This window comes from Microcebus murinus, chromosome 3, assembly GCF_040939455.1.
Source record: "Microcebus murinus isolate Inina chromosome 3, M.murinus_Inina_mat1.0, whole genome shotgun sequence".
Lineage (NCBI taxonomy): Eukaryota > Metazoa > Chordata > Mammalia > Primates > Cheirogaleidae > Microcebus > Microcebus murinus.
The window spans coordinates 54,197,876-54,222,389 of NC_134106.1; the positions used below are offsets into that span (position 1 = coordinate 54,197,876).

Below are 24,514 nucleotides of genomic sequence, written 5' to 3' on the forward strand. Positions count from 1 at the left end.
TACAGTCCCTCTGGCTGCTCTCTGTCTGGGATGGGAAGGAAAGTGAAGCTGGAGATAACTTTTCCTGCCATCAAGGGACATCTAGAGAGAAGAGGCGATTAATTGTAATGTGCCAACTAGTTTTGATTATTCAGGGACTTGGGATGGAATTTGTGGGTTATTCAGGTTCCTGGCTTTCTGTTTTGGCAGTTTCACTGGTCAGTGGCACCCCTGGTGGCCAGGGACAACCATTCTCCTATCATGTGTCCCCCAAGAGTTAGTGGCAAAGAAACAGCAGCTACTCTGTGTCAGACACAGGTAAAAATTCTGCTTTACGTATATTTTGTTTCATTAATCTTCACAACAAATCTAAAAGGAAAGTATCATCATTCTATTTTATAGTTGATAAAAACTCAGTGTGATGCCTTTGTTTCTCAAATATTTATTAAGTATATTCTCTGTGCTGGTCCCTGGGATAAAATGGTGAACAAAACAGATGTGGTCCTGCCTTTCTCTGAGCTTAGAATCCAGGAATAAGAAAAAAAAATTAGACAAATCACCATGCATATCAAATATAAAATCACGAACAGTGATATGTGTTAGGAAGAAAAATTTTAAGGGATTACAAGATTTGTAAAGAGGGGATCTGATCCAGTTTGTGGGGACCGAGAGGGCAGCCCTGAAGGTATAACCCTCTGAGTTGACAGTGGAGGAATGGAGTAGAAGCTGTCCAAGGTTGTACAGCTTAGCCAGCGACACAGCCGGGATTCGAACTCAGCGCTGCTTGATGTCTGCATTGCACTCCTACATACAGCTGAGACTGGAGCCTGAAGGGGAGACCTTTGACTCCCAGCCATGCTCTCCCAACTTCTGGCTCCGTAGGTGCCACGTGTGTGGGGTTGGTGATGGTGGAGTGGCCGCTGCACGGGCCTCTGTGGCTTCTCGGCAGGTGCACTGGTGACAGCAAGCAGCCCCGGCTCCCTGTGCATCCTTTCCATTTTCTTCATGGTTGTGTCTAGGTTGGACGTGGGCGCTGGCAGTAGGGGTGGCCCTCTGGCATTACTGCTGATGGGAGTAGGGTGGCCAATTTCACACACCTGGGAGTGGCCTGATTAACGACCAGCCCAAGCCAGAGTTCAGAGACATCGCCCAGGGCCTCTGTAAAACTCCCAGATCCTGCCTCCTCCTCTACCTCCCTCTGCTCGCCCCTGCCTCCCCCACCTAAAATCGTCTTGGAGGTTGGCTACCTGCCTGCAAACCTCCCTGACCTGCTGAGGAACTGCAGCAGGGAGTCCTGTTAGCAGCTGTGGGAGGGTGGTTGGAGTCTGACCAGAACATTCCTTGCTCGTGTTTCTACCCACTCTGTCCGCAGGGTGAGATGCCCCACTGGACGCGGTGGCCACCCGAGAGCCGCACCTCCCCGCTGGACGCAGGGATGGGAGCTGTTGAGAAAGGAGGTGAGATCTCTGGGAAATGGACCATTTTCTTGGATTCACTGCTGATTTCCACCCCTCTGATTATAGCAGGGGTAGTGATTTATCAAAGAAACAGAGGCATCATATGACTTTTCAAAGACACTCCCTCAAAGAAACCACAATACTTCCCCAAAACAAAACCAAAAAAACAAAACAAAACCAAAAAAAAAAAAAAAAAAAACCAGGAAAAAATCTTTCTCTTGAAGCCTAAATGTCCACCTTTGGTGACTTACTGTCTTGAGGTAGGCAGCATTGCCTTCCCACTTCAGTGCTTTTGTTAAAATGCATACAGTCTGGGAAGAAGGAAACTCGCGGCCACCTGAATGTGGATGAATGCATCACACCCCTGTCTGTTCCTGGTGGAAGGGTCGCTGGAGGCCGCGAGCATCTTGGGGAACAGGTTGCTGAAGTGGGGGCGTGTAGGAGGCAGCCGCTTTCCTTGGTCCCAGCTCCCCAGTCTCCCTTTCACAAAAAGCAACAATATGTTATGGCCACTAGAGGGCGGAAGTAGGCCAGCAATTGGCCCCTGGTGCTTGTTACCAGTTCTGAAAACCAAAATTGGCAAATATGCATTATTAGTGTTTTCTTTTTCTGAGGAATCTGCAATCTCTCTGAGATGGTACAAACATGAGTTTTAGGCCACTGTAGTGTCATGAAGCAAACAGCCAGAAAATAAAAGACCTGTGTAGGCAAAGCAGATACCCAACAGATTGTATCAGTGGACTTTGAAATTTTTCTCCTACTGTTTTTATTACGAAAATTTACTGAAAAATTTCTCGGAGCTAAAATTCAAATGAGAGCGTTTGAAACCAAACTGGCTTGTCAAATGCATAATGGTGGCCCTCAACTTCACAAAAGGATGAAAACTTAGAGGCAGATGTATTTTTCTGATTATAGAGAACAAATTCTCTTGAGGAATGGTGAAAAAAGATCTTCCTCAGAGTCAAATGCATATTGTACTGTTACGGATGGCTCTGTTCTTACAGAATAAATCTTGCTTAGCAACTTACCTCCAGAGTAAATAATAAATCATTGCCGAGAGCTCCAGGCATTTAGCTCTGTCTGGGCAGTAAAACTTTGTGATGGTCTTGACAGCATTTTGTAAAATCATAATTGCTTAGGGAAAGTGATTCTGGATGTCTTAAAATGTTCAGAATTAAAGAGTGGCTGTTCCTTTGAGGAAAATTATCCTAACGCTCTGTGTGTGTGTGTGTGTGTGTTATTCTTTATATGAATTCTAGATTGTGATCTATAGACTCATCATTTCTATTTAAAGTGTATAAAAATTTGACTAGAAGCACAGGCACATGTACCAGACTCAGGTTTTATAGAAAACCTGGGGCAATTAGGGCAGACACTCAGTTATCTGTGCACAATATACTATATGCAGGCCTACCTTAAAATATATACATGTACTTATGGGTTGACTGTGTCTCCCCAAAATTCATATGTACCTCAGAATGTGACTGTTTTTAGAGAGAGGGTCTTTAAAGAGGTAATATGGTGTCATTAGGGTGGACCCTAATCCAATGTGACTTTATAACACAGACACACACAGAGGGAAGAACACACGAAGGCAGCCAGCTACAAGCCAGAGGGACAAGCCTCAGAAGAAACCAACCTTGCTGACACCTTGGGCTTCTCGTCTCCAGAACTGTTTGGTAGGAAATTGTTTTCAAAATAACAAATACAACAATGTTTTCAAAAGCCAGTGAATTAAAATGATATATATGCATATTTGAAGCAGATCTCATGATTTGGATGTACCAATCTTAATATCAGTAACTTTTAGGTAGAATTGTTTAAAATGAAACAAAATCTTTAAAGAAACTCACATTATTGAACTGATCAGCCCTCCGTAAGTTGCCGATGAACTTGGTCAACTGTATCTGCTCCCGGATGCAATATAACTCCGTGCCTGCCTCAGTGTCTCCTCCTTTGCAAGTAGGGAGGTACATGTTTAGATGTTCTTTTCTATCTTTCCCTCAAATTGTCATAGGACATTTAACCCTAAACATTGCAGAGTAAGTGAAGTCTGTTTCTTTGTGTTATTTTACCCGGCAGAACAACAGTTCTGGCCCCTCTGGAATGGGATGTGGCTGGGAGTCAGGAGGCTGGGGTCTGGCCTGGCCTGAGCCATGGTCACTTCTGGATTCTCGACACCCTCCTATAAAGCGCAGGCACTTTTCCAGACTCCTTACCTGCCTAACGCTCTCTACAGGGACTAAGGTTTTGAGGCCAGTGCTGGGCATGAAACAGTCCTTGACAAAAGTGCAAAGTTCAACATTCCTGAGCTGGCCCCGTGGCCTGGTGTCTCCTTTCCAAGGTCGCTTTTGCATCCAGGGGACAGTCACTTCACCTGTATGTACCACAGGCCAGTTCTCAGGTGCTGTTTATTTTTCATCTCTCCCTGTTTTTGGAAAATCCCAGAACAGTATAGGAAAACCGCCCCTCAACCCGGGATGGAGCTGAGAGACCAAAGAGTGACCCGGACAAGCCCCGCTTGGCAAATTGGATGAGCTTATTAGAGGTTACTCACAAGGGCGCTTGCTCTGGGGCGACACAGGGATTTCTTCCCCAGGAGCTTCTTGCATGCGAAATCTGCATCTGCCCACCTTGTGGTGTTGCCTTAAATGCCTTCCCAGTGAGTGACGTGGAGCTTTTACATTGTATCATTGCTTGTTCGCAGTGAAGCAAATCATGAACGTGCAGTGCCATCATCATGCGTTGTCATGTAACCCATGTTACGGTAACGATATTACGAGTTTCCACGAGGCGGGGATTTTAGTAGACAACTGGCTAAAGGGCACTATAGGACTACGAAAGCCGTTCTAAAGCAGTCAGGGCTGGTTTGAGCTGGGAGTTCAAGGCAAAAATAGTGTTGAGGCACCCAAGAAAGTGCTGGGCACTTGTCCTGGGCCCAGTTGTTATCTTGGGACCTGCCTAGTCTACTTTGTACAAATTTTGCTGAGCACTCCAGGCTGGTACAGTGTTTCTGGTATGTGACTGGGAACCCCATTCCTGCCCCCCCCCACTCCCTTCTGTCAAAACTGGTTCTCCAGAGAGTGCTGGATACGAGTCATTTACAGTGCAGCGCAAATCCTGCAACAGGTTGCCCTGCTCCACGGCAAGGGCGTTTAAAATCACATGCCTTATCTTACGGGCAGGACTTCCTCCTCCTGACAGCAGTTCCAAACAGCTAGGAACAGGTGGAAAGGCATCTTTGGGGGACAGGAGCTTTTTCCTGTGCATCAATCTGGAAGGTAGTTCCCTTCTTTGCTCATGCAGAAGGCTGGGTGTGAATAGAAGAGCCGTGTTAAGTAGTTGCTATGAGTTCATCGTGAACAGATCCACATTTGTGACCAGGATTAGGAGGCTGGGTCTGGTCGACCTCTTTCACCTTATCCTCTATGAGAGGGTATGTGTTTGGATGCGTGTTAGCTCACTCTGGGCGTAGGAGAAGTACCTGGGTATAACCCAGTGTTATATACTGGCAGCCCAAGGCCCGTGGGCAGCAGGACAGGACAGGGCATGTCCAGCCTCTTAAGATGCTTGTCTTGTTGTCTCTGTCTGTTGTGGTTTGTGCAACAGAGCATGGTACATACAAGGACATGGTACATGCATCAATAAAGTGCTGTTTTGGGTGGATGGATGAATGAATGAATGAATAAATGAATTGGTCCCAGAAGCTCACAGGTGAGACCCTACTTTGGGTCTTTCATTTTGCTTTCCTGCTGTCAACTCTAGTTAGGTGTCAGTTTGGGGTCTCAGTGCAGTCACTGCTGTGCTCTATGCTCCATACTATACCTGCTACACTATGTAGTATGTTATACTACGTGGTAATACTGCATATGCACATACATGCTACATGTGCTATACTCATTATAAAATATATACAGAAAAGTGGTACGTTTAGAAGCGTGAGGAAAAATAAGTATAAACAAGAAGTTTGCATATTTTTTTCTACACCCCAGTGGATATAGATGTGGCCCTGGGGGGAGAGGTTGGGCTTACTTTGGAGAACACTTGCTTAGCGCAGTGGTTTTATTCTGATATTGGCTAGAATCTATGTTACATCAACTAGATGGAATGAAACCAGAATTCAACTAATAAATATTCACTGCGGGCCTGTCTCATAGTGGATGGTCTGCTAAATGCCACGGGTGATAGTGACCCAATGCTCTGTCTTATTCCAGGCAGACCTGATTTAAAATACTCTCTCCCGCTTTCCCACAAATACACTCAAACTGGCTGGTTGCATGCCCAGATATTTAGTACAGAAAATGTTGTAACAAGAGCTGCGGAAGAAACAAAAGCTGTGGAAGACTGCTCTTGTGCCTCCGGTCCTATTTTGAGTTATGTTGTTAAGAGAGGCCCCGGTAAAAAAAACACAAGGCCACCACTAAGGAGGGGCACAAAGGAGCCTCAGATATCGTGGTAATATCTGTTTCTGAACCCAAGAGGAGGGTGGGTTTATTATTTGTTATTCTTATCTGATTCATATATGTATGCCATAGGCACACTGCTGAAAGGTGAGCTATTTTACGAAAAGCAGAAGGAAATAAGAAAAGGCACTCAAAAGCCCAGGGCCTTCTGTGACTAAGTACGGACGGGATGGAGCAGACAGTGCATATTACATGGGCCAGTGGGGTGGAGCGGGCTGGGGAAGCTTTGCCATGAGGTTGTCACTGTGGGGCTTGGAGCACAGTGGAAGTGGGCAGGTAGAGAGGAGCAGGGGACACCCCAGGTGAGCTGAACAGTGAGAGCCAAGAGTGGGGGTGGGGCTGAGCCTGGATGGTACCAACATCAGCAAGAGGGCAGTGGACAGTGCTCATGTGGGTCATGGGGCATCCAGGGGAGAGATGGGCTGAAGCTGGTGGCAGCATATTCTGAAAACCAGATGCAAGAGTTTCAAGATTATATTGAGGGCACTGAAGAGCCATTGATCAAAGTAAATGAACTTTGGGGAGGTTCATTTGGAGTTGTGGGGAAATGATACTTGTTGATGGTATGTACTTGACCCCATCTGATTCCATTCTTTCTCTGCTTGTAATCCAGCAATAGCCTCCTAATTGGCCCCTCTCCCTCCCATCTTAACCCCTGTTGGTCTATTCCCTACACTTTTGGCTGACAGATCTTTTAAAAATGCTGTCTGAACATATCACTTTCCAACTCAAAGATCTTTTAATGGTTCCTGCCATCTTTTCAATAAAGTCCAAATGCAACAGGACGTACAAGGCCGGTGTGCTTTCACCCTTGACATCCTCTGCAGCCTTGCCTCCCCCTTCTTGCTCCAGCTGAACTCAGCTCTCTGGGAAGCACTCAGGCTCTCCACACCCTCACCTTTGCACCTGGGTCATGAGGCTGCCCACTATCTCCCAACTTCCTCTTACCCTGGCTGACTTCTACTCTTCCTTCAAGACTCAGCTCAGCGTCAGCATCCTCTAAGACCTTTCCTACTCAAAGTGCGGTCTGTGCATCAGTAACTCTCGCTATCTCCTGGGAGCTTGTTAGACGTGCGGAAGCTCAGACACCGCCTCAGACCTACTGAGCTGGACATCTGCATTTACCAAGGACTCCAGGAGATTTGTGTTCGCAGTGAAGGTCTGGAAGCCCTGCTCTGGGCAGTCTGGTCTGCCTCTCTGTGCCGCCCACAGGGTCAGACAGGTGGGTGCCCCAGCCCTGCCCTTGAAACCTTCAAGGGCAGGTGTTGTTATCTTCTGTTGGCGGCCCTGTCTCCCTTACCAGGTTTTGAACTCTTTTGAGGGCTGTGGCCACATCTTATTTATCTTTGGTGACTCAGTGACTATTCTAGTGCTCTAGTATACAGTAAGTGCTCAATAAATGCTTGCATGTATGAACATGCATGTATGAACATACATGTTGCATGTATGAACAATCAGCGATGGTCTTGTACTGGGAAAAATGGTGGTCTGTTACTCATGCACCATCAGCGTCAGCTTAAGGGGGAGCCTGTTTTAGCTGCTTTGTTGGGGTTTGGTTTAACTTCCCCTTTTCAAGCATCTGTTGACTTCTAAATGGGCTGCGAGGCCAGCCGGGACCTTGGTACTTTCCAGAGCCCAGAGCTAGTACTGTTGATGCTAACCCTTAAGCCCAGAGACTCCCGTGACTAGGAATGCTTTCAAATGGCTGCCCCTTGAGGGAAACACCAACCGTTCCCCAAAGCAGCCTTTTCAATTAAATAACATTTTCCTTCTGATCAAAGGTCCACTTTGAAGACTTTTACATTTGGCTTAAAGTGAAGATTAAGGGACTGAATGGCATGGGGCCTCACCTTTGCATCCTTACCCTGGAGAACCCTCATCAGGATTCTTGGCTCTGTGCAAAGAATGGGGAGGCCACTTTAGCCTCAGAACTGGGTTTTCTCTCTGTTTTCTGGGAGAAGGAGGTGAGTGACCTTCATGCTGGAACTTCGGTGGAGAGAGACTCTCCATTCAGCACTGGATTCCAAGGGACATGTTCATGGCCCCGTTATAAAAGCCTAGATGACCACTCCAAATGAAGGTAGGGAGGAGGGGACTTGAAGGTCCAGCCTTGCCCCAGACCTGCTGAAGGCTTCCTTACTCTCTGCTGCAGAACAGATGTTTGACTCCTCTCCTTCCCACCCCACCCTCCTGAATTTTCCCTTCTATCACACTTGGGCTCAGGATGTACTGTGTTTGTGACAAGAATAATGTCTTGCATTGCAAAGGGGTTAACTCTTCAGGGCACTTGCTGATCTTAGATCTCACTTGGCCCTCAGGAGAGGTGGCAGGACAGTTTCGTAGACTTCATCTTAGGCATGTGGGAATGAAGGTGCAGAGAGGGAGAGACCAATGACAAAGTCATACAGCCAGCAGGGGGCAGAGCTGAGGCTGACATCCAGGGCTTCTGACTCTTAGTCCAGAGCTCTTTGGAACCTGCTGCCTGATTTTAGAAAGTGGACTCCTGCACATGTGTGCCATGTGCCATGGTTTAGATACACAATCTCTTTTCATCCTGTCTTCTCTGAGAGGTAGGTACTCTGTCTTTGCCATTTGGCAAAGAGGTCAAGGTCGCCATCCCTGTCTAAACCAGGCAAACGTCTTCTCCTCCAAGACCCAGCTCAAATGTGACCCCTAGCATCTTTCTCCTATAGCTGTGACTGCTTCTCCTCCACTCTTCCTTTGAACTTCTTTGTCTCTCCTGCATGGCATCCCTTCTAGGGGATCGTAATTATTTAACCTATGTGTGGTTTGAGGGTATCATTTTTTTTTTTGACAGGAGTCAACACTGGGTAATAATATTCTTTCTCTTTCCTTTGCAGTTTCATCTAAAGTTTTGTTTCCTTGGGGTCCTCTGGAGTAAAAGAAAGCATATTATACATCAGAGCACATTTGACAGATGTAAGTGATTATACTAATGGTGGGATTATTTCCCAACGTGCCTAATGTATTCATGCTTATTTTGAATGAATTGAGTTTAAAACTCATCCCTAAAAATGAAATGAAGTCTTTAAGTTTTTCCTATCTACCTCCTTCTTTTAGCTGGGTTTTAAAACCTTTTTGCTTTTTAATATGATGAGAATATTGTGTTGCCTGTAATTTACTTTAAAATACCTTGACACAGACAGCCTGGTTTAGATACGTATTATGTATCTTTATGTGTCTATATGGTATATACATATATATACACATACTCTTTCACACACATATAGATACACTTCTGTGTGTGTGCATATGCAACTCATGTTGACATATGTGAAATGTGTGTGTTTGTGTGTTGATTTCTTTTGGCTTATATCTTAGGGACAGTTCGTTACCCTACAAGGGAACGTACACTTCTGGGGTTGGTGCTTAGTGTTTTGAAAACTTCTAATCAGAAGCCCACACTCCAGAGATAAACTCTAGCTATATCCAACCCACACAAAAGGCTTTCATATTTTTCACAGGTGAAAAAAGTGGTCTTCAAAATCTATGGATTGGCCAGAAACATCGCAAAGGCCCTCTATCCTGGCATAGATGGGGAATCTAGTCTAGTGTCTATACCTTTTAGAATGGTGCCCAAGGCTTCATCCTGAAATGATCTTATGCCCAGCCACTAATCAGAGAATGTTGGTCTCATAAATCTAATTATAAGGGCAGCTGAAACCTGCCACTAGATTATTGTTACATTTGCCTTTAGTGAGCCTAGAAGTTCCTACAAGGGTAGAAAGCTAGAACTGCTTGAAGCTCACAGATTAGGTTCTATGGCTGATTGGGGGCCTGATTACTAAATGAATGAATGTATATGTAGCAGAATTTGGTCTTGAGACTTAATTTCATTGTTATCGAATGATGAAGGGAGGATCTACAGACCCTGCCTACTGCTAACTCTTGGCTGCAGCCCACATTTACTAGGTAGACTATAATAGTTGCTAACAACCAAATTGGCTTAGGTAAAATCAGAACAGAAGGTTATGGAGGAACTGAGTTCCATCTCTTAGAGTGGCCTTTGACCTTTATTTCTATTTATATAGACCTTTATTTCTATTTTTATGACAGTCAATGATCAGCCTTCTCAATTTTGCAAGGGAGGATAACAAAGTATCCTCCGAGCAAAGAACAGTAACAGCACCTTGAGTGATGTCTTAGCTGCATCTCATCATATGTCCTAAATTGGGTTTTAAAAATACGGTGGGGTTGTGGATGAAATGGATGTCCATGCGACAAGCATCAGTCTGTCTAGAAAGGCAGGACCACTTGTGCAACAGGCAGTAAAAATGGTGGCACTGCTGTCAATCCAAGACCAACTAGTGAGAGACTCTTCAATTTCTTTAGCACATTTTGCCACATTAGGGCCTCTTAGGATTGAGGGGAGAAAGATTGCAGCCAACGTTGTAGGAATCATTAAAATCCATGGAAATTCAGGATGGGATAGTTGGTTGGGCAAATCTTGCCTTGCCAAAATGAGGTTTTTTCTTATTTCTGGGATTGGAGGATACAATTTTTTTTTTTTTTTTTTGAGACCGAGTCTCGCTTTGTTGTCCAGGCTAGAGTGAGTGCCATGGCGTCAGCCTAGCTCACAGCAACCTCAAACTCCTGGGCTCGAGCAATCCTTCTGCCTCAGCCTCCCGAGTAGCTGGGACTACAGGCATGCGCCACCATGCCCGGCTAATTTTTTATATACATATCAGTTGGCCAATTAATTTCTTTCTATTTATAGTAGAGACGGGGTCTCGCTCTTGCTCAGGCTGGTTTTGAACTCCTGACCTTGAGCAATCCGCCCGCCTCGGCCTCCCAGAGAGCTAGGATTACAGGCGTGAGCCACCGCGCCCGGCTGGAGGATACAATTTTTAAATAACACAGTATAATAATGACTTGACAAAAATATCCCATACATAGAAGAGGACTCTGGAATGAAACATACCAACTGTTAATTATAGTTGTCTTGAAATATTAGTTATATAGTTGTCTTTGGAGGATGGAAATGTTGGTTATATTTTTCATTCAATTTTCATTTTTTCCCAAATCATTTTGGTGCCTGATGCTATTACTTTGGGATACTTAATATGGAGTCCTTTAGCTTTAAGTGGTTTGGGGATGGCATACTTGACCTCTGACCTGGCCACAAGGTGAGAGCAATCCAGGCTGACTTCTTGGGCATTAGCAGGTCTGTTATAGGAGGAAAGAGCCCAGAGAGGGAAGAAAGAGATTTTTCTCAACAGAGAGATGGAGGCTTGAATCATCTTAATTTCATGTTAGAAGAGATATAACTTTATTTGATGTCTGAAGCATCTAAAACGGTTCATGTTGGTTACAGAAGCATTCTTCCATGTCATTACATACTTTTTATAAATATATATATGTTAAAGTCCCAGCATTCAAACATAATCACTAAACTTTAATGGTATGGTATGGTATTGTTTAATTAAAAATTAATATAACCCTGAAGTTAGAAGCCCAAATTCTTTTCTTTTTCATCATATATTACAATGAAGAATATTAAAGCCTTTTTTGTCTCTGATAATAATAATATTGGTTAGTATTTATGGAGCACTTTCTATGTGCTGGGCTTTGAGCTATATATTTTACAAATATTCTTTCATTTAATCCATACAACTACATCATGCCTAGATACAATTGTTATAGCCATTTTACAGATGAGAAGATAAAAACTCACCCCAGGATTGTACTCAGCCTTCTTACACTGTAGCCAGCATTAAACAGCTACTTTTCCAGTCTGCCACCAACACTGAATGTTAATGTTTTTACTTTTGCCTACATCAAATATTTTCCCACCTCAACAAACCCCACAAAATCATTCTTAACGAAAACATACTATTCTGTGATTGGTCAATCAATCTCTTATTGGATGTTTGAATAATTTCAATAGCTTTGTCATAGATTTCTTCATGAAACTGAGTTTTACTATTATTTTTTCTCAATTGTTTTTTAGTGAAGCAGCACCAATATCGACTCCCACTAGCAGTGTAGGAAAATGCAGTTTCTCTGCATGTCAACAAGAGATGCAATATAAATTTTAAAAATTGTTTGCCAGTATGATAGGTGGAAAATGGGATTTCATAATTTTTTTTTATTTCAGCATATTATGGGGGTACAGATTTTAAGGTTTCAATAAATGCCCTTTCCCTCCCTCCCCCCACAAGTCTGAGTTTCCAGCATGACCATCCCCCAGATGGTTCACATCTCACTCATTATGTATTTATATACCCGGCCCCCTCCCCCCTCCCACCTGCCCAATACCCTATTACTGTAGTATTTATGTGTCCACTTAGGTGCTGCTCAGGGGATTTCATAATTTAATTACCATTTCTTTGATTATCAGAAGAGTAGCATGTTTTTCTCTTGTTTATTGGCATTTATAATTCTTTGTGAATTGCTTGTTTATAAACTTTGCTCTTTGTGCTCTTGGTGTGATAATTTTTTTCTTATTGATATATAAGAGCTTATTACATATGAAGAACACACATTTAATTTTAAATAAGTTTATAGTTAAAAGGAAAAGTGATTAACATATAAAGAAAGTGCAAACATAGCAGTGTCTTGGTTGGTCTCCAGTCTTGCTCTTCTTTAATTCATTGTCTATGCAAAAGAAAAAAATGCGAGTCTGATTATGCCATCCTCCCTCTAATAACTCCCAATTGCGTTTAGGAGCAACTCCCAAAAGGAGAGTATGAGGCCTTTTATGATGACCCTGCCTGCCTCTCTAAACTCACTTTTCTGATCCCTTTTATCCACCTCTAAGAGACATTCATACTGAATTACTTTTAGTTTCCAGGAACTTCCAACTTCTCTCTTTTGGGCCTTTTGCATGTGCTGTATCCTCTGCCTGAAATTCTCTTCCAATTTTTTTTCCTGATAACTAGCACTCATGGTTTGGGTCTGGATTGGATACCACTTCCTTCGGAGCCAGGGTTCTCAACCAGGGATGATTTTTGTGCCCAGGGGACATTTGGCAATGTTGGGAGACATTTTTGGCCATTGCCCTGGAGGAGAGTTATGCTACTGACATCTAGTGGTTACAGGCCAGGGATGGTGCTAAATAGCCTAAACCCACAGGACAGCTCTTCACAACAAAGAATTATTTGGCCCCAATGTCAATAGTGTGAGGTCAAGAAATTCTGCCGTGGATATAAATGGTCTTTACCAACCCTCCCATCCACGCCCCACCCACTCCAAGATTGGCTGGGTATCCCTCCTGAGACCTCCAGCACCACCCCGTGCTGGCTATTAATACTCTCACAGCTCTACTGTATTGTGTTGTCGTTGTCTTCTAGGCTAGAAGCTTCTTGAGAGAAGGAACATGTTGTAACTCCAGGGCACAGGCTAGGGTCGGGAATATATGATTGTTGGAAGTAGCATAGGGAACTGGGGAGACAGATGACCTAGATTTGAATCCCAAATCCTACTACTTACTAGCTGTGTGACTTTGGGCAAATTACTAACCTCTCTGTGCCTCTGTTTCCTCTTCTGTAAAATGAAGGTACTAACCGTACCTGCCACGTAGAGTTATTAGGAGGAATAACTGGGCTAATATTTGTAAGGTGCCTAGAGAAGTAAGCTCTATGTAAGAGTTAAAGAAAGGAACAAGAATAAAATAAGCACTCAAGAAATACTTGTTGGTAAATGACTGGAGCAGGCCTCACTCTGGGTTTGGCCATTTCTCCCGTTCTTACCCTCCTCCTGCCTCCTGTAGATGTGACGACTTCCCAACAATTTGAAAAGCTTCTTTTCCTTGTAGTTCTTAATTTTCCTAGGTTCTTATTACATTGTTGACTATCTCTGTAGTCATGACCTTAAAAAACAATGTGCCTGGTTTTATTGCATAAAGAGGCTGAGGACAGTGAGCCAACCACGGGATCACCAACACACACCCCTCACCTTGGAAACAATTTTCTTTTAAATAAAGGACATATGTGGTTCACAGTTTAGTGCATGGAGTGTACTATGGAGACACTTTTACAAACGAATCTATTCAAAAAGGAGATAGACTTGCGCAAGGTACCCAGAACAGCGTGCAGCGGCATTGCGTACCGTAACAAATCAGTGTCTGCTATTACATATTCGAAGTTAATTTGACGTTGAAGTAAACAAATCAAAGTGTGTTTATAGAATAATTAGGCCCTATTCTCAATGCTGTGGCTAAGAAGTTTTGTCACAATTACTGATCAGTGGTTTTCTTTGTTTTGTTTTCAAAATCCCATAGCAACACACAAAAATAAGGCTGTTGTTATTACACTAGTACTTATGTAATTCCAGTATCTTGTAGGAAGAGTATCTGGGGATGAAGTCAACAAATGCTTAGCTGAATCTTCTCATTGTGTTTCTTAGACTGTAACTTGGTTGGATCTTGGGAAATTGGTATGAAAAGGGGAAATCTTTTGTAGGCGTGGTCCAACCTTCCAAAATAGCATTAAAATGCATGCTCCTGTGCATCCCTGGCATGCATGTGCACCGCCTTGTGTGCCGTGGCTCTGTCTCCTTCCCACTGGGGAGAACTGGTTCAAGGTCTCGTGAAATGCGTGCTTCCTTCTAGATCAGCAATGGGAAACTTGACATGAGGAAACAAACAGAAGACATGCCGTACTTAGTCAATTTTTTAAAAGCATTTTTTTCAAGGAAATTCATTAAGCTCCCTAAAGGAGTATAGTTAATGCAATAGAGGGGTCTTGTCATGGGGGTACTGTCAATCCCTGGAAGGTATGTGTAGGAGATGGGGCCTTCAGGATGCTGAAGGGTAAAAGTATGCTGGGGGATATCAGGTGGAGCGTCCCTCTGAGCTAATCTCCTTGAAGTCAATCTCCAAGAAGTCTTAAGGCTGATCTTTAGACACCATGTCCTCAGTTACTTTTTTAGGACATTCTGGCATTTTTGCTGGTCCTTTTGCTAATCTCCTTGAAGTCAATCTCCAAGAAGTCTTAAGGCTGATCCTTAGATACCATGTCCTCAGTTACTTTTTTAGGACATTCTGGCATTTTTGCTGGTCCTTTTGCAAAGAACCAGGTGTCCCTCCTGGTCTTCTTTAAAGGGAGGTGTGGATCACAGTCCTCAGTTCTTAGCACTAATGTCAGTTTCATCTCTCCTCCTTCACTAAACCCCAAGATGCCTTGCCCTGGGCACGCGGCATCTTGTTTCTCTATGACATCCCTGTCCCCGGGACCTCTCACTGCTCCTTTGAGGACCTGGGGTGATAGCGGGTACTGTGTGGCTGTCAAACGCTGGGGTCTGCAGCTAAGTGTTATTTTAATTTATCTTCATCTAAATTCCTTGTAGAGCAGCTTTTGAAACACGAGATTGTCTTATTAAGAGGTACTTATTGTAAAGTAGAGTGAGCTCCACCTTTGATGAAGACAGAAGAGGCCAAGTTTGATGGGTTGGACATCGCTAGACAAAGAGAGTAATTAATGACTTAATTGCCTCTTCACGCTTTCCTTAAAAAAAAATTTTTTTTTTCTTTTAAAACTTGCCAGGCTGAAAACTGGAATTCCCATTGCTATTTTACAGTTTAGTTAAAAAAAAAAAAGATAAATGAAAAATAAATCAGAACCCAATTTTTGTATTACATTTTCCTGTAACATCTTCCTTACTTTCTAGAATCATTGTCTATTGATTTTACCGTTAGTGGCTTTGGAAGTTGCAGCGATCTGTTTGTGGAGAGTTCACTACCTTGTATGGATTTCCTTGTGTTAGTTTAAATGCTGATAAGATACGTAGCAAATTAATGAAATAAAAATAGCTTTGTCAATAAACAGAAGCGAAGCCACTTTCAACATTTGTTCAGTACTCATTGCTTTTCAGGGCCTAGACAAAATTAGTGGGTAGGATTAAAGAATATATTCGTCTTTTATCCCATGTTTGAGTACTTGATCACAGAGGCATGGTTTAATCCAAACATCAATAGCACTTCGTCAATTCTGCCAGAGACAGCTGTCAAAGTGGACTTTGGGTTTGTTAGAGCTTTGTGTTTTATCCTTTTTTAAGGTCATGGAGTATTTTCTTTGATTTTTGATGCTGAAATCTTTCTTAATCTTCTAAACTTGAGAAACATCTGTTAAGATTTAATGGGATGGCTTTTGTCTTAAATTAGAGCCCGTCTTGCAAATCTCTCCACCTCCTCTCCCTTCCCAGCGCCCAGTTAGGAAAATGGGGAGTCGGGCCAGAGGAAATGAGGCACAAGTCCTTTATCAGGGGGAAGTTCTTCAGTCAGGGTATGAGTGTTAGAACGAGCACCAGGCAGGGCACGACACTTCTGAATGCGGAATGCTGTGAACTCAGTGTTCAATTTTATTTTGTTTCCTAGTGACATCAGCAATTTCCCTGTAGCATATCACTGAGTCTGGGATCTGAGTGGCAGATTTATGGGTCCTAGTGAATAATGAGACAGAAATGATGCAAAGAAGAGAAACAGCTGGGAAGAGGAATTTTAACCTTTTCCTTCCATAAGCCTCCTTGTTACCGGATTGCATGGTGTCAACAAGATTTAGTAGTTAAAATAGCTGGAGGTACAGTTACGGCATCTAAAAATATATGCCTCCAAAAATGTACAGACATCTGTCATGTCTGTTGACAGAATATATTAGTCATTATCTTCATCAGGAGTACAAAATCATCGCAGTTTTCGTAATGTAGGTGCTTCATACCACATGATTGCTTGTGATTTTGGGAGTCTCCGATAAAGTCACCACCATTGTAATTGCGGTGTTTTCGTTTAGCCTGCTTTTTATATTCTCAACCTGGATGTTAACACCTCGGCCAGAGCTCTTCACAGGGAAGTATTAAAATGCTTCCATTTATTGCTTGAGACACATTCCCACCTACCCTTGGCGCGAAAGTATGTGCTGGAAACTTCCGTGCTGAACAAAGAAGGTAGTCCAAGACCTCTGACACCAAAGGTGCCAATATTCCGATCTGAACCTTCTGTGCATGTAGTGTTAGAAAAACTTGTCCGAGTCCTGAGAGCTGGATGAATACTACTGCTTGCAGATTGCTTGCCCCTCTGAAAAGGCAGGAAGGAATGCCCAGTGCAGAGCATGTGGGTGATAGGATTAGAGCTTTGGGAATCAAAGAGAACTGTCCATGCCACGTTTAGGGGCCACGCGCTGTGGAGGAGCTTGTTTGACTGTTCTGAGCCTAGGTTCTGAGTGGAAAATGCAAGTGGTCATAACTATCTTACAGTGTTGTTCAGACATTGCACAGAAGCGCCCGAACGGTGCCTGCCACATCATAGGTGACTGGAAAATATTAGCTTCCGCGCCTTCTTTCCCTATTCTCTCTGCATTCTCTCCTCCACTGAAGTCTCACCACCTTCCTTTCTCCAGCTTAACACAGGCTTGTAGCCTTGTCTCTTTCTCTTTGGAAGGCTTCACTGGATTTACTTATGAAACGGAGATAGAACAGCAGTCTCAGCCCTCTTTCCCCTATCCCTCCCTGGTCATTCTCCAATTTGGCAAGGGGGGAATTATTGTTATAAACAAGAGCAAAATATTAAAAGTTAGCTAATACTGTGCCAGCCGTTCTATAAAATGCTTATATTAATATATTTATTATCACATTTAATCCTTGCAATGACCCTATGAACTAGATACAATTCTTACCTGTTTTTTAGGGGAAGAAACTCAGGCCCAGAGGGGTTGAGTCACTTGCCCAAGATCACACAGCTGAGAGTAGCAGGGCCAGGCCTTGACCCAGGCAGCCCCTTTAGCTGCGTGCGTGCAGTCTTTTAGACTTGTCAGGCTCTGTCTCCCAGAGCGTCTGTCCTCAAGTCTGGGAGGAAGGCTTCCTGTGCGGCCGCTGGAGCAAGGCCGCCCCTCTGGGAGGGTGTGCTGCTGTTCATAATGAGAGGGCGCCTGTCAAAGGTTGTTGTTTTTCCCCCTCTGCCTCTTCCTCCCACTTCTGACAAGGTTTTCAATTAGCAGCTTGTAGAGGCCCAGCCTGTGGTCCCGTCTCCAGCGACCTGCATAACTGAATTCCCCGGGAGGGGATTAAAGGGCAGAAGGGGGTGGGTGGAATAAAGGCCCCTTGCATGGAAGGGCCGAATCGTGCCGTGGGTTCGGGCTGAGAGCAGCGCCTTGCCTTGTTTAAACTTACGCGGGGCCAGGGGTCATTTGGGAAGTGACTCTGGCAGAGATGAAAGGGGACGCTGCTGCCGCAGGATGTGAGCCCCTGGCCCGGCTGTGGGGCCTCTCCGCCTCGCCTCGTTTCTGGTTTCTGGTGGAACGTATACAGAAACCGGAGCAGGGAGCCGCGAGGGCCTGTTAGTGCTTAGGAAGGAGCAATTTCCTCTCCTTTTGGGGAGGTGCCTGAATCCCCCAGGCCCCTGGTGGTGCCTCCCAGCGGGAGGCCTTGGTCATCGTGAGGCCTGGCCGGACTGCTGAGTGCCCGGCTGCTTTGAACTAGGCCTCCTCCCCCTGTCCAGGGCAGGGAGGAGACCGCTGTCCCCGGACTTCCCGTCGGCTGCTTTCTCTTCTTGGCCAGGCTGCATCTTCACGCTTCACCTGGAAGCCACGTTAGTTTTCTCTTTATCCGTTGAAAGCAAGATTCTTGTTTTAAGGATGGAAAAAGTCAAGATGCACCAGAGGTTCCCAACACCGGTGCCACACATCTGCCATCTCCAGCCAGCGCGGAGCTCGCCGTCTACCTGGAAACAAGGGCTCCTCTCGCCCAGTGACAGAAATGTGCCGCGCGACAGGCAGAAGGGAATGTCTTGTTTGAACTTACATGGGGCCAGGAGTCATCTGAAAAAGTTGATAGATCAAAGCCAAATTCTGTATCCTACAGAGGGGTAAAGAGGCTTTTTAAAAGAGGTTGTGAGTGGCCTTTCCGTGTCCAGGATGGGGTTTATGTCTTGTTCTCACGATCACGGGCACAGTTTGCTCTTGGCGAGGACCAGGCCCTGAATACACTGTGGATGGTCCCGGGAGGGACCCACCTTCAGATGGGTCAGAGGGAGGACGCCCAGGAAGTCTGAAGGCAGGGACCTACGCCCCTGCCCTGGGGCTGAACAGGCCTCTGGGTGGCAGCCCTCGGCATGCGATGAGTATCAGGCCCCTGACCTGTTTTCTGAAAGAAGACGTCGGGAAAGTGAAAGGTTCCGGATGAATCCTGGTGACACTTGAATTTGAAGTTGTCCCCAAATCTCATTCTCCTCATCAGAGCACATAGTCATGGCTTCTGCTCATTTTGCATTTTCCTTTTCTGCCCTCGCCTTCCCTTCCCTCCCCGAGCAGCAAACGTGTCCTCTTTCGCAGCCAACTTCTTGCTGAAGGCTGTTGGGAGTCCCTGGCTCCCAGCGGGGCGGACGGGACTTGTCCTGGGTGGGGTGTAGAGTATGTCCTAGGAACATGTGAAAACCGGCCCCTGGAGGAGCTGGACGCAGGGCTGCCCACTGCCAACATTTTCTGGGTGAGCAAGAATGAATTACAGATGCAGCCAGGACCTCAGTGCACGGGGCAGCCCCAGGCAAGAATTACGCCTGTGTTGAGGGTAGCGAGGGGGAGCCGGGAGAGCGGGTGAGTGAAAACCTGCCTTCCAGAGAAGAGTGACTCTGAATCTCAGTGATGTTTTCCTAGACACGGTTCCAGCTTTTAAAATACCCTGTGAGTGAAGCCTTTCCCGAGCTGTGAGAGGGGGCTCTCCCTGCCTCTTGCATCTGGCATCCCTGCTGCCGCCACTTGATCGGGCAGAGTGACTCGATGGGGCATTCGTCAGGAGGCTTGGGTGTCCCCCAACTAGTAAATACACTTGCTGTTGTGAGCCCCGTACATAAAAGGCAAAGTATCACATTTTCCTCTGAATTCTTGAGGAAATTGTTCTCATATACAACACCAACCTTTGGCTGTGTGACAGAGACGGAGTGTCGTTTGCATGCCATTACCAGGCTATAAAGTCTGGTCAGGGCAGCCTTTTTGGAGTTTGCAATCTTTTGGGATCCTTGGAGGGTCACCCTGCAGGTCAGGTTTGTTTAGTCTGGTCCGTAATGGTGTAGAGTGGCCTTGACTGTCGAGCCCACCTAAATAATGCCCTATCTGTGCGATACTGCCACGGTCCCTCCGAGTTGTATATATGTTTCGCTTTCTAATATTCGAGGCTGAATTGGATTTCATTGTTAAATAGAAGGCAAATTGTTTCTAAAAACAACCTCATCTTGCTTTGAAAGTTAGCCAGAGTTCAGAAGGCCCCTGCATTTTAAGGGGTGATCTACGTTTTTCCTTGGGAAAATCATACAGGGCCTCTGTGTTTTCACATGAATGTTACCTACTCTTTGCTTCTCTTTTAAGAGACTCATCTGAATATATGCTATTTTTTAGACTTTTCATTAAAGTATAATATATGTAGAGAAAACAGCACACATCATAAGTGTACAATGAATTTTAACAAACGCAACACGTTGTAGCATGGGGCCCAGGTCAAGAAATAGAACATCATCAGCACCCCCCCCCCAAAGCTGCCCTTATATTCCTCCATTTGAGCATATACAATTTTAAATGTCTTTTATTTATAATTTATCTAAAGTTTTATTTATTGCAACTTATTCTCTGCCCCAACCCTGATGGTGTAACATCCTCTAAATTGTCATGTACACATAGGGAAGGGAAAAGAATTTGTCTGAACGTCTGGGTCATAATACACAGTTCTTTCCTAGAGTCCTTGAATGTGGTATTGTGGTGTCTTATGGAGCTTTGAAAATGCATCAATATCTTGTTAAAAATGGGATATTTCTAGAAGCCCAAATAATGCTTCATTGCATATTTCACACAATAAAAATCAAGTTTCACAAGATTAGTTTAAATGGCATGGGTCTGTCTGCCTAACTTACACCCTGGTTTTGTGAAACACTGTTGAACCCACTTTATGAATGTTACATAATTAAGGTCTTGAGGGTGGAGAGGATGGTGCTAGAAGAAAGATGCTCATTGCAACAATTTTTGCTCAGAGGCTTTTAGAAGTAAACTTGTTCTCCTCCCCAATCCCTCTATATTTCAGAAAAAATCTTGTTTGAAGCTCTGTAGATGGACTTTCCCCACTCCTTCTTAAAAATAGTTCAATTTCTTTCTTCCCAAGCTCCTCAGCTCCCAGAACAGCTTTCATTACAGCAACATAAATAAAAAGTGACATAAAATTATACAGCCCTGTGTAAAGTAGTTTAAGGAAAATGTCTTTTATGGCAGCTTTTATGGTTTCACCAATTAGTTATTAGATTTTCTCCATTTTTAATTCGCTGTCCTGTGTGAGCATTCTGAAAGGTTTCTTCCCTCTTTCATCTCTTAGTAGAAATAGGGCTGGGGGCTGCTGAGCCCCTGTTTAGCTGACTTTCTTGTTTCATGAAGGCATTTCATTACAGCCTGTTGCTAGATGTGGGGAAAGCAAGTCCCTTGGGGGAGAAGCCAGCTCTGAGCCGCTTTTTTATGTGAGCAGAGTCCTGCCCCCCACCCCCATTTTAGCACCAGTAATAGTAGCAATAGTAATAGTATTAGTAGCAGTAGTAATGGCAGTAATAGTATTAGTAGCAATAGTACTAGTAGTAATAGGGTAGCAGCAGGCGGGCCACTGGATCACATCACGGCGGCGGCTGGACCTTAAGCTGAGAAATCCTGAGTCTTTAGTAACTTTCCAAGCATTCCTGGGGAGTGAGAATAACAGAGATTTACTCCTGCCAAAGTTTAATCATGCAGGAAAAGCAAAATTTAGATCAGCGTATAGATTATTTTTTAATGTGCTCGCTCGACAGCAGAGGGCAAGGAAGCCAGCAGTTGAACACTCAGTGCAGCCGAGTCTAGACCATTGCAATTTGATTCATTTAGGGGAATTGTATTAGGTTTTAGGTGGGGCTGGGCTGCTCTGTTTTGGAGTGCATGATGTCATTGTGTCAAGCATGTCACAGCCAAGGCATTCTGGTATTTATGTTGGCTTCAGATCTAGCCCAGAGTACATGGCAGGCTCAATTTATTGCTACTTTAACTTTGTTTAGTCATGGAGAGGCTTTATTTATGTTGGTAAATTTCAAACAGTGGCCAACAGTAACCGCACCATGAAAAGGGCCTGCAAGATTCATCATCGATAAATCACCTTGTTGCTGAGTTTCTTTAATTAAGGAAAAACTCCGTCTGTTGATCCCTGTGGTTGCTGGAAGGAAAGCAGGGTGGGGAGTACTTTGATTAATCCATCTATCAGCCAGCTTTGGAAAGCGGGTCTCCTGTTTCTGATTGTAGCCGGGCAAAGACCTAAATAAAAATTTATCTTGTCAAAACCTATGGGCTAACTGAAAGCAAATAAAGAAGTTTTATGGCATCCACATAAAGTTAAATAAATAACGAGAAAGTGCAGTGCGTCCTATGGACATTTTTCAGTACAGTATGCGGCCGTTCTTTGGGGAGAGCTCATTAACTTAAAAAAAAAATTACCTTTAATGGGCCACTCGTTATCGTCGTCATTGAATGCTTCACTTGTTGAGCGTTCCAGTGTTTAATCCTGATTAAAACCAAAGACTGGGGCTCATGGCTTGGTGCGGTTGAACTACCCAGGCCGGAAGGTACAGTGAGCGCTTCCAAAGGGGAAGATACGGACATTGCCACAGCTCTGCAGCTGTAGGGGATCTTTTTTATTGATCCCTTTGGCAGGTAGTTGACTTTCCTGGGGATGACATGGTGTGGTGGGGTTAAAGCTTGTCACATCTGACTCAACAGGGAATCTCATCTTTAGTTGAACTTACCTTTCATGGGCATGCTTCCCCTGCTGGGAAAAGTCTAGAAAGATATACTGGGATCAGAGGCTCTTTTCATGAAACGCAGTTTAAGCAGTCTTCTGTCTGAGCTTGGGATCGTGGTCAAGCACATTTTATTTCTAGGTAAAAAATGTCCCTGAATCAGACAAAAGACAGCAGCTGGTGATGGAGAAGGCCAATTTTGATACCAGAATGAGCTTAAGATTATTTGCTTTTGCTTTTTAGATTATGGAAAGGGTGCCCTCTTGATACGAAGCTTCGGGATCCATTCACAGGAAAGGGCCATTTCTCAAGTGTCGAGTCTTGGCGCACGCTGCATTTGACAGTCGGCTCCTGTCTGTTTGATGGAGGTGAGCAATAAGTATGGGCTTGGGGGAATCAGGGGCATTTTGACAGGCGTCTCCAGTGGGATCCTGGTGCGGGAGGCTTCTGCTCTGGGACATGACATCTTTGGGTGGACGGATTAAGCTGCTCCTGGAGCTGACCTGGTGGCTTTGCAGGTCCTTGGCTTCTTTCCTATATCCTGCGTTTGTATTGGAGCAGGGTTCCCCAGGACTGAGGAGGTGGTCATGGTGAGAGTGTGAGTAGTAAAGCTGTTCTTCAGGGTCAGGTTGGGAGAGGCAGGGATGAGGGAGTGATGGAAGGATGTGTTCTGACCTAACCACCTGGATCAGCTTCACTAAACTGGGTAGGCTTCAGGCATTTGTAGACACCAAAGCCTACTCCTTAGAGCTGCACCACAATGTTGGCTATTTTGGCCTTCCAGAAGACCTACCCGTATGTCAGTAAGACAACAATTTGCTCAATTGTAAGACAATTTCAATATAGAGATCAAATCTGAGCCATAGAATTTGGTGATAGGTTGACCAAAAATTTCCAGCTACTTCATAATAACTATATATATACACACACAAAATCTATATACATATATGTACTTTTTTTTTTTTTTTAAACACAGGCTCTCATTCTCTTGCCCAAGGTAGAGTACAGTGGCCTGATCATAGCTTACTGCAGCCTTGAACTCCTGGGCTCAAGCAATCAATCCTTCCTCAGCCTTCTGAGTAGCTAGGACAACAAATGGGCACCACCACACTCAGCTATTTTTTTTTTTTTCAAATTTATTTGTAGAGACAAGTCTTGCTATCTTGCCCAGGCTGGTCTCCAACTCCTGGCCTCAAGTAATCCTCCCACCTTGGCCTCCCAAATGCTGGGATTACAGGTGTGAGCCCTTGGCTCATAGTGACTATATCTTATGTACTTTTTTTTTTATATATATCTTCTTCATTGGTTTCAAGATATAGTTTACGACTCTCATGGAGTCATCTTAGTTTGCCTTATGCATCTGAAAGGACCCTCCAATCTATTGTAGCTTGAAGGGAAAGTGATTAACAACAGGGCAACAACTATGAATTTAGCTCTTGCCATGGGTCTAGCAAGTAGGCGGTGTGGAGACTCCAGAGAACCGTAAGTCAGGACACCTGTGCTAAAGAGGCTTCTGCTCTTTCTGAAGGGGGCAGGGCTTATGCAATTGTTAGGCTGGAAGTAAGTGTCCCTACAGGTGCAGCTGTAAATGCTGTCATCATTTCCCTCTCAGCTTGGGCTGTGTGGCTTGTTCTCCACTCCCCAGGTGGGACCTAGGGAATGTTCTGTCACTTTCCTGGTCGCTCCATGATCCTTTGTTAACAAACATGGGGTTTTCAACCCTGGCTGCTCACCAGAATCACCTGGTCATCTTTTAAAAAATATTGATGCCCAGGCTGCCCCCAAGACCAATGAGATGAGCATCTCTGGGGACGAGGCCCAGACATCAGTAATTTTAAAAGCTCCTCAGGCGATCCCAGTGGGCAGCCAGTGTTGAG

General features: G+C 44.5%; 1 long non-coding RNA gene across 2 annotated transcripts in view; it reads left to right on the top strand.

Moving 5' to 3' along the window:
* Positions 1 to 24,514, top strand: part of LOC142870047 (uncharacterized) — a 100,769-nt gene that overhangs the window by 25,541 nt on the left and 50,714 nt on the right. Inside the window, exons 2-3 of one of the 2 annotated variants that reach the window (XR_012918574.1) lie at positions 8,761 to 8,839; positions 22,881 to 23,005. This is a non-coding gene — a long non-coding RNA (uncharacterized LOC142870047). The remainder of the gene's footprint in view (positions 1 to 8,760; positions 8,840 to 22,880; positions 23,006 to 24,514) is intronic. The other variant, XR_012918575.1, reaches the window with a different exon arrangement.